The 11,068-nt window shown below is 43.1% G+C and overlaps 1 protein-coding gene and 1 long non-coding RNA gene across 2 annotated transcripts in view; one reads left to right on the top strand and one right to left on the bottom strand.

Annotated features, from left to right (window-relative positions):
* The window catches only part of LOC133578087 (uncharacterized), a 48,190-nt gene extending 40,817 nt beyond the window's left edge, over window positions 1–7,373 (top strand). The window contains exon 3 of the long non-coding RNA XR_012049401.1: window positions 6,634–7,373. This is a non-coding gene — a long non-coding RNA (uncharacterized lncRNA). The remainder of the gene's footprint in view (window positions 1–6,633) is intronic.
* Window positions 1–11,068, bottom strand: part of nudt2 (nudix (nucleoside diphosphate linked moiety X)-type motif 2) — a 298,883-nt gene that overhangs the window by 271,188 nt on the left and 16,627 nt on the right. The window lies entirely within an intron of this gene.

Genomic DNA, 11,068 nt, shown 5'->3' with positions numbered 1-11,068 from the left:
GCAGTCGAAGCCGTAGAATAAAGAATCTGCAGAATGACCGGAAACAGATGCTGAAATAATGAAGGGAAACTAGTTAAATGTGCAAAAGCCACAAATAATGGCAGACAAGTCCACTATGGACGTTAAGGTTTGAAAAGGGTGTGATATTTTTCTGACCACTAGATGGTAGATGTGGTCACTATTAAACGGTCCTATAGTACCTGAGACCTGAATATACACTATCTTTTTGGAAATTTGATTGAAACTTTTATTATTAGATTGCACAGTACTGTACATATTCTGTACAATTGACCACTAAATGGTAACACCCCAATACCTTTTTCAACTTGTTTAAGTCGGGGTCCACTTAAATTAATTCATGGTCATCTCGGGTTTCCTTGTTTATATATTCCAAAGCAGAGGTGGACACACCTTTACTGCAGGCCAGATACTTTTCAGCTGACCAAGTAAAGGTGATCTACCTCATCTTCACACACACACACACACACACACATATATATATGTAAATATATATATATATATATATATATATATATATATATATATATATATATATATATATATATATATATATATATATATATATATATATATGTATGTGTGGGAAAAAAAATCACAAGACTATTTCATCTCTACAGGCCTGTTTCATGAGGGGGGGGTACCCTCAATCATCAGGAGATTTTAATGGGAGCATTCACATACCATGGTTTATATAGGGCACAGAGTGGGTGGGTACAGGCTGGTGTAGGGGTGTGGTGATTGGCTCATGTGTTACCTAGGAGGTGTTTCCGTCTGTGGCGGCATGCTGTTACAATTTCGCTGCGCTTGTTGAGGGATGACAGGTCTGGACGGTAAATAATAAACAGTTTCTCTTTCAAGCATAGGTTGCATCTTTTATTACCACTATTGTAAGGTGTGCTGGATGCAAGAATTTGCCATGTTATTGAATATTCAACATTATTGTCTTTGAGGTCCCAAATGTGTTTGCTGAGTTCTGTGGTATTCCGCAGGTTTTGGTTCCTGAAAGAAGCCTTGTGATTGTTCCATCTGGTTTTGAATTCTCCCTCGGTTAATCCTACATATGTGTCGGATGTGTTAATGTCCTTGCGTGTTACCTTAGATTGGTAGACAACTGATGTTTGTAAGCACCCCCCGTTGAGAGGGCAATCAGGTTTCTTTCGACAGTTACAGCCTTTGGAGTCGCTCTGTCTGGGGGCTGACGGCTCATTTGCAATTGTTTTGTTGTGGTTTGAGATGATTTGTCGTATATTGTTCATGCAGCTGTAGCTCAATTTAATGTTGTTCTTGTTGAATACTTTTCTTAGGGTGTTGTCTTTGGGGAAGTGTTTGTCAATCAGAGTGAGGAATTTGTGGCCAATGTTAGTTGAGACGTTTTTGCTGTATGGGGGGTTGTACCAGATGATGTTGTTTCGTTTTCTGTTCTTTTTTGGTTGGTTTCCTGGTGTGGGTTCATAGGTGAGGGTGAAATTGTATCCGCTTTCATCAAGGGCTTTTTGGTACGGGGGGGTTGCTTGGTCAAATTCAGCTTTGCTAGATGACAGCATCGATAGCCTTTTATTGATTCCGGTAGGTATTCTTTTCGTGGTGGTGGGTGGGTGGTTGCTGTCATGGTGCACGTATTGGAGTGTTGTGTTGGGTTTCGTGAATGGTTGGTAGCTGTTATTTCTCAGGTTGAAAGTGACGTCAAGGAAGTTGACGGTTTGCTTGTTGGCTTCAATCGTGATCCGTAGGCCGTTCTCTTTGAAAATTTGGCATATGCGCTTCTTGGTATTCTCGCTGCTCCTTGGCGAGGCGCGACACACTGCCAGTCCGTCATCACGGTAAATACCAAGGTTCAGATTGAAGCTAGCGACCTGGGAGAGGAGGAAACTCCCAACGAGTTCACACGTTTATATATGTATATATATATATATATATGTATATGTATATATATGTGTATATATATATATGTATATATATATATATGTATATATATATACATATATATACACACATATATATACACACATTTTTACATATATATATATATATATATATATGTATATATATACATAGATATATATATATACACACATATACACACACACACACATATATATACACACGTATATATATCTACAAATATATATATATATATATATATATATACACCCACACACACATATATATATATACAGGGGCGCCGAAAAGGGGGGGTAAAGGAGACGGATTCTAGGGGCCCATGATGAGGGGGGCCCAGTAAGGCCACTAATATATATGTATACACATACACACACACATATATATATATATATATATATACATATATATATATATATATATATATATATATATATATATATATATATATATATATATATATTTAGATGTATACATTTTTATAAATTGATTGATTGATTGATTGAGTGTTTTATTAGTAGGTTGCACAGTACAGTACATATTCCGTACAATTGACCACTAAATGGTAACACCCCAATAAGTTTTTACACTTGTTTAAGTCGGGGCCCACTTAAATTGATTCATGATACAGATATATACTATCATCATAATACAGAAGAAAAACAAAAGAAAGAAAATGGATTAGAAAGAAAAGATTAAAAAAATAATAATACGTATATGTATTGTTGCATTTAAACAACTGTATTGTTGATAATAAAGGTAAATTATTGGTATTGTTCATTATCAATAGCGCTATTTCTATTGGTATTTGTATTGATCCATTTGTAGTGTAATAATGCTCATTGTCATTTCTGTATTATTTTTTATTTTTCGCTAACTGCTTATTTGCTATTACTTTTACCATCATATTTGTACATGTCATATTTGCTGATGTTGCTCTATTGTTGTTGTTGTTGTTGTTTGCTGTTGTTGTTTTTGTCTCTCTGTCTAATCCCCCTCTTGTCCCCACAATTTCCCCCTCTGTCTTTTTTTTTTTTCTCTTTCTATCCCCTCCTGCTCCGGCCCGGCTGCACTAAATGATAATATAAATACATTTAATAAAGTCAAATACAAATAAGGCAACAAGAGAAGTATCCTACACTTCTCTTTTGTAAAGTCAATGTGAACAGCCGACATGGGCATCTACATCTACTATATGATTTGCCTGAGAAGCTGGACAGGACACCAAAAAAAAAAAAAAATAAAATAAAATAAAATAAAAAAAAATAATAATAATAATAATAATTGAAAAAAATAAATACAAAAATAAAAAACTTTTTTTTTTCTTGGGACTTCCCGTGGGCCGCATTTTGGATGCTGGGGGGCCGGATTCGGCCCGCGGGCCGTAGTTTGGGGACCCCGGTCTACACGTATCTCTTATGTGTGACTGCCATCATATTGGCAGTCTACACGTATCTCTTATGTGTGACTGCCATCTACTGGTCACACTTATCATTACACCATGTACCAAATAAAATGGCTTCGAGGTCGGTACGCAAAACCATAATTATTCCGTACATTAGGTTATAAGGCGCACTGTCGAGTTTTGAGAAAAAAAAGGAAATATAGAGAATACGGTTCCTATTTTGTACGGGGTACATAAACACATCACAAGTCTGTGTCTTACCAGGGGCCAATGGGGGAGGGGTCTAGCAAAGTCACAGTCTAGTCTTACCGGGGGCCAATGGGGGAGGGGTCTAGCAAAGTCACAGTCTAGTCTTACCGAGGCCCAATGGGGGAGGGGTCTAGCAAAGTCACAGTCTAGTCTTAACGGGGGGCCAATGGGGGAGGGGTCTAGCAAAGTCACAGTCTAGTCTTACCGGGGGCCAATGGGGGAGGGGTCTAGCAAAGTCACAGTCTAGTCTTAACGGGGGGCCAATGGGGGAGGGGTCTAGCAAAGTCACAGTCTAGTCTTACCAAGGGCCAATGGGGGAGGGGTCTAGCAAAGTCACAGTCTAGTCTTAACGAGGCCCAATGGGGGAGGGGTCTAGCAAAGTCACAGTCTAGTCTTAACGAGGGCCAATGAGGGAGGGGTCTAGCAAAGTCACAGTCTAGTCTTACCGGGGGCCAATGGGGGAGGGGTCTAGCAAAGTCACAGTCTAGTCTTACCTGGGGCCAATGGGGGAGGGGTCTAGCAAAGTCACAGTCTAGTCTTACCGGGGGGCCAATGGGGGAGGGGTCTAGCAAAGTCACAGTCTAGTCTTACCTGGGGCCAATGGGGGAGGGGTCTAGCAAAGTCACAGTCTAGTCTTAACGAGGGCCAATGGGGGAGGGGTCTAGCAAAGTCACAGTCTAGTCTTAACGAGGGCCAATGAGGGAGGGGTCTAGCAAAGTCACAGTCTAGTCTTACCGGGGGCCAATGGGGGAGGGGTCTAGCAAAGTCACAGTCTAGTCTTACCAAGGGCCAATGAGGGAGGGGTCTAGCAAAGTCACAGTCTAGTCTTAACGAGGCCCAATGGGGGAGGGGTCTAGCAAAGTCACAGTCTAGTCCAGGGGTCGTCAACCCAAAATGTTGAAAGAGCCATATTGGACCAAAAATACAAAAACAAATCTGTCTGGAGCCGCAAAAAATTAAAAGCCATATTACATACAGATAGTGTGTCATGAGATATAAATTGAATTAAGATGACTTAAAGGAAACTAAATGACCTCAAATATAGCTACAAATGAGGCATAATGATGCAATATGTACATATATCTAGCCGAAATAGCATGTTAGCATCGATTAGCTTGCAGTTATGCAGTGACCAAATATGTCTGATTAGCACTCCACACAAGTCAATAACATCAACAAAACTCACCTTTGTGCATTCATGCACAACATTAAAAGTTTGGTGGACAAATTGAGACAGAAAAAGAAGTGGCATAAAACACGTCCTAGAAAGTCGGAGAAAGTTATACATGTAAACAAACTAAGGTGAGTTCAAGGACCGCCAAAATTAGTAGGACAAAACGGTGCTCGCCAAATACTCGAATCAGTGAAGCATGTTTAATATAAACAGTGTGCTTTATAACAATTAGGGAGGTTTGTGTCATGTTTGTCCTCCTACAGAAACCATATTAAAACAAAAAAAAAATATATATATTTTTTTTTCCCTCATCTTTTTCCATTTTTCATACATTTTTGAAAAAGCTCCAGAGAGCCACTAGGGCGGCGTTAAAGAGCTGCATGCGGCTCTAGAGCCGCGGTTTGCCGACCCCTGGTCTAGTCTTACCGGGGGGCCAATGGGGGAGGGGTCTAGCAATGTCACAGTCTAGTCTTACCGGGGGCCAATGGGCAGGGCCGGCCCGTGGCATAGGCCGTATAGGCAAATGCTAAGGGCGCCGTCCATCAGGGGGCGCCACGCCAGTGCCACAAATGTTGGAGAAAAAAAAAGAAAAAAAAAAAGTTGGTACTATTATTTCTAAATACAAAAAATAATCCCACGTTGATTAAAATGCAAAGTAAAGCATATTTAATAGAAATGTTATTTGTTGCAACATTACGCCCCCCCCTCCCCCCGCACGGTGCGCGGGGAGTCATGATACGGGTCATTTCCCATTTCATGACTCTTTTTGGACGTCACCACATCAAAAAATCAACACAAGATGTCAAAACGGCCAAAACTGTCAGGTGCCCAGGGAAGAAAAAAGAGAAAAGAAGAGGAGGAGAAACGAGAAAAGACAGAGTTAGCAGGTAGGTAACGTTAGCCTACATGAAATGATTTGTCTGTTACAGAATGTGATAGTAACCTGGCTTTTTAGCATTAAGCTAATGTTACATGATTCGGCAATTGCTAATCAATAAATAGCTAATTGTGTTTTAACGTCGGGTTAATATTGTGGAGGGGGCTAAATTGTTATGGAAAATAATAATGTAACGTTAGGTAATTACAGTACTCCCACCTTACATTCCTCAGGGACATTTGTATAAGATCTTTTAAGCAGGTGTTTTTTGTTTACATTGTTATTGCCTTCTGGTTAGCTAATGTTTGCCCTGCAGGTAATAGTCACTTTTCCACCCCTTTATATATTAGGTATAGTTGTAAGTAAAAAAAAAAAGGTCAAAGACAAAGCTCTTTGGGTTCTTGTGAGTATATACACTTCACTGCCGATGTGGTGGTGGGGGGGGGCGCCACCTAAAATCTTGCCTAGGGCGCCAGATTGATTAGGGCCGGGCCTGCTAGTCTTACCAGGGGCCAATGGTGGAGGGGTCTAGCAAAGTCACAGTCTAGTCTTACCGGGGGCCAATGGGGGAGGGGTCTAGCAAAGTCACAGTCTAGTCTTACCGGGGGCCAATGGGGGAGGGGTCTAGCAAAGTCACAGTCTAGTCTTACCGGGGGGCCAATGGGGGAGGGGTCTAGCAAAGGGCGCCATTGGAGCCAGAAGTCCTAATCTGCTCAGTAAAGTGCAAAGTGCTCGTATGTGCAGCAAGACAATCCAAAGACTCCAGAGGTCACTTTGCAGTTTATTACGATAAATCTCCATTTTTTTTAATTTTTTTTTTTACATCCATACAGAATTTGCAACATAATTTTGGCTTATGTAAACAATTCAGAAGTGAAGCGTCAGCCGAAAGAAAAGAAGGTCAAACATTATTCATATAAGCTACGCTATGAATAAATGACAAGGTGCAGCATTGTTTCCCCCCCCAAACATCAAAACATGGTCCTTGTCCTGTGGTCTTGTTGGCAGGGTGACACTGGACTGGACCACAGGGACTCTGCATGGAGCCTTCACCATCCTGGCTGGACTTAAGTCTGCTGTCTGGTCATTGAACGCAACATGAACGCATGCAGAGTTTGCCACTGCAACGTTCCAAAGAACAACAAAGAAGGTATATTTTCATGAAGACACACAGAAGCTTGACATCAAACTGGCAGTGTTGTGTCGCAGTAATCAGACAGCAGAATCCACTCCTTGATTGACACCGTCTTGAGGATCCATAGAAAAAGACTTCCTTTAATGCAGCATAGTACAGAATCAGACAAAACTGCAAACTAAGAAGATCAATTTGGTGCCCAATTCTATAGTCGGTTAAGTACTCTCGCAGTACTTTATTATTTATTTATTTATTTTTCCTTTCGTGCAGAAAGACATTCTTACAGCGTGACAGTACGAATGATTGTCTATCACTAAATAATCTTTCATATTTCAGGAGTGTCAAAGTCATGTTAGCTCAGGGGCCGCATCTGTGCACACCGACTATTACCAGCATGCCATTAAAACTAACAAATAAAGACAACTTCAGATTGTTTTCTTTGGCCAAAAATAGAACAAACACATTCTGAAAATATTACAATACAAACATAGAAAAATTGGCAGCCCGGGGTGGTGGTTCCTCTCTTTAAGAAGGGGAACCGGAGGGTGTGTTCCAACTATCGTGGGATCACACTCCTCAGCCTTCCCGGTAAGGTCTATTCAGGTGTACTGGAGAGGATAGTCCAACCTCGGATTCAGGAGGAACAGTGTGGTTTTCGTCCTGGTCGTGGAACTGTGGACCAGCTCTATACTCTGGGCAGGGTCCTTGAGGGTGCATGGGAGTTTGCCCAACCAGTCTACATGTGTTTTGTGGACTTGGAGAAGGCATTCGACCGTGTCCCTCGGGAAGTCCTGTGGGGAGTGCTCAGAGAGTATGGGGTATCGGACTGTCTGATTTTGGCGGTCCGCTCCCTGTATGATCAGTGCCAGAGCTTGGTCCGCATTGCCGGCAGTAAGTCGGACACGTTTCCAGTGAGGGTTGGACTCCGCCAAGGCTGCCCTTTGTCACCCATTCTGTTCATAACTTTTATGGACAGAATTTCTAGGCGCAGTCAAGGCGTTGAGGGGATCTGGTTTGGTGGCTGCAGGATTAGGTCTCTGCTTTTTGCAGATGATGTGGTCCTGATGGCTTCATCTGGCCAGGATCTTCAGCTCTCGCTGGATCGGTTCGCAGCCGAGTGTGAAGCGACTGGGATGAGAATCAGCACCTCCAAGTCCGAGTCCATGGTTCTCGCCCGGAAAAGGGTGGAATGCCATCTTCGGGTTGGGGAGGAGACCCTGCCCCAAGTGGAGGAGTTCAAGTACCTCGGAGTCTTGTTCACGAGTGAGGGAAGAGTGGATCGTGAGATCGACAGGCGGATCGGTGCGGCGTCTTCAGTAATGCGGACGCTGTATCGATCCGTTGTGGTGAAGAAGGAGCTGAGCCGGAAGGCAAAGCTCTCGATTTACCGGTCGATCTACGTTCCCATCCTCACCTATGGTCATGAGCTTTGGGTTATGACCGAAAGGACAAGATCACGGGTACAAGCGGCCGAAATGAGTTTCCTCCGCCGGGCGGCGGGGCTCTCCCTTAGAGATAGGGTGAGAAGCTCTGTCATCCGGGGGGAGCTCAAAGTAAAGCCGCTGCTCCTCCACATGGAGAGGAGCCAGATGAGGTGGTTCGGGCATCTGGTCAGGATGCCACCCGATTGCCTCCCTCGGGAGGTGTTTAGGGCACGTCCGACCGGTAGGAGGCCGCGGGGAAGACCCAGGACACGTTGGGAAGACTATGTCTCCCGGCTGGCCTGGGAACGCCTCGGGATCCCCCGGGAGGAGCTGGACGAAGTGGCTGGGGAGAGGGAAGTCTGGGCTTCCCTGCTTAGGCTGCTGCCCCCGCGACCTGACCTCGGATAAGCGGAAGAAGATGGATGGATGGATGAACATAGAAAAAAGTAAAGTTTAGATCCATGAAGGAAAGAAGAAAGTGAGTGAATGTTTATAACTGAACACATTTACATGTGCATGAAAGTGTGTTTTCTTTTGAATTATTTTTTGGAATGAATTAAGTGACGTTTATGACGACCTTTTTCCAAAACACAATATAGAATGTGAGATCCATCCATCCATCCATTTTCTACTGCTTGTCCCTTTTGGGTATCAATTCGATACCAAGTAGTTACAGGATCAATCATTGGTCATATTCAAAGTCCCCATGTGTCCAGGGACATATTTACTGACTTTATAAACATAAAGTTCTTCTTTTGTTTTTAAAAAAAACAAAAGAAGATTTTGTGATGCTAAAAAACATTGATGTAATCATAGTAGTATCGACTATTGTACTTGGTATCATTACAGTGGATGTTGGGTGTAGATCCACCAATGGCGTTTGTTTACATTGTAGTGTCCCGGAAGAGTTGGTGCTGCAGGGAATTCTGGGAATTCGTTTTGGGTTGTTGGGGGGGTGCTGGAGCCTATCTCAGCTGCAGTCGGGCAGAAGGCGGGGTACACCCTGGACAAGTCACCACCTCATCAGAGGGCCAACACAGATAGACAACATTCACACACTAGCGACCATTTAGTGTTGCCAATCAACCTATCCCCAGGTGCATGTCTTTGGAGGTGGGAGGGGCCTATCTCCAGGTGCATGTCTTTGGAGGTGGGAGGGGCCTATCCCCAGGTGCATGTCTTTGGAGGTGGGAGGGGCCTATCCCCTGGTGCATGTCTTTGGAGGTTTGAGGGAACCCCCGCAGTCACGGGGAGAACATGCAAACTCCACACAGAAAGATCCCGATCGCAGGATCGAACCCAGGACTACTCAGGACCTTTGTATTGTGAGGCACATGCACTAACCCCCGTGCCACCGTGCTGCCCAGAATGTGAGATATAACAGGATAATGCATACATTCATCATTTGTTTTCAAAACGCTTACAAAAAAGTGGGAGCCCAAAAATGTACTTTGGGACCCCATTTTTATGACTTGATGTGACATTTTGAAAATTCCCAGCGCCGACACTGATGGAGTATTGGTGCGTGCAGGCGGCTGTGTTCTAATACTAATCAAATACCATTCATTGACTTTGACACCCCTGTTGTAGAGCAAGGTGAGCAGACCACCCTGAGAATTAATCATCTGAGTTTACCTGCTGTAAACTATTTTGTCCTCTGAAATCAAGATGTGAGCTCCAGTCCTGTGTCAAAAGTCTTGTTACGACCAAGTGCAGTGTTGTATTTGTGGCCATCTGTTCAATAGATAACACGCTACCTTCCTGCTTTGTGCTGATTGGAGGGAGGCTGCGGTGGCCCGGGAAGGTCACAACAGCGACTTTTAAGCCACAGCACGACTGCAAAAGCCACAACAAACACAACAATACAACATTATGCCACAACTTGTGGCTGAAAGTTGTGTTGTGGTGTCGGGGCTACAGGGATGTGCTCACCACCGGAATAGTATCGGCCCATTTTTATAAAGTACGTTATCGGCGTTGTCCATTAGCACCTTTTAATGCCGATCCCCTCTGGCTGACGCTACTTATTTTTAGTCCCCTGTTCGACTAGCTAATTATGTGTCTCCATACACAGTGTGGAGCCGGTCCCGTAAGTTAATAATAATCACCTCCATTACAGTAAATAAAACAACATTTCTTAGTATTACTATCAAGTGTCATTATCACTGAAGGACGAGACGGAACATGCTTCACACTAAGAGCAGGCATGCTAATAGCTAAGCTAACCCGCTAAGCTAGCTTTAAAGCAGACCTGGGCAAATGAAGGCCCAGGGGCCACATGTGGCCCGTCAAGCTTTTCAATCTGGCCCGCCGGACATTCACAAATAACTTTTTTAGATCTTTAAGATGTAAAGTGTAGCTGCCATTATGATGTGCACTCATCTTTTCTAATGACTGGAAGTCTTGAACTATACTAAGTATTTCTATGGTTGGAATCTGCGCTTTTGCATGATATTTTAGTGACGAGTGTTGTCCCGATACCAATATTATTTCAATACTTTTCGATACTTTTCTAAATAAAGGGTACTGGAAAAAATGGCATTATTGGCTTTATTTTAACAAAAAATCTTAGGGTGTGGCGGACCGGTACTTTTCAGAGGCGGTATGGTACCGAATATGATTCATTAGTATCCCGGTACTATACTAATACCTGTATACCGTACAACCCTACTAGTTACTATGGTAATGTAAGTGACAGCAGCTCAGACGAGGCACCAAGCAGTGTGGGTGGGGAGTGTTTCCACAGAGTGTTTCCAGAGTGTGAAATGTGGGTGTCAGGGACAGACGTGGAAGGAGATTTTCACAACAAAGTTGTAAAGCTTAGTGATATATCACATATATCACATTGTAGGTGGATTTTTTTGTACCCTTCGCGTTTATATTT

The sequence above is a fragment of the Nerophis lumbriciformis genome, linkage group LG38 (genome assembly GCF_033978685.3).
Source record: "Nerophis lumbriciformis linkage group LG38, RoL_Nlum_v2.1, whole genome shotgun sequence".
NCBI classification, from domain to species: domain Eukaryota; kingdom Metazoa; phylum Chordata; class Actinopteri; order Syngnathiformes; family Syngnathidae; genus Nerophis; species Nerophis lumbriciformis.
The sequence above is the reverse complement of the archived record's forward strand: the minus strand, read 5'-3'. Positions and strand labels throughout refer to the sequence as shown.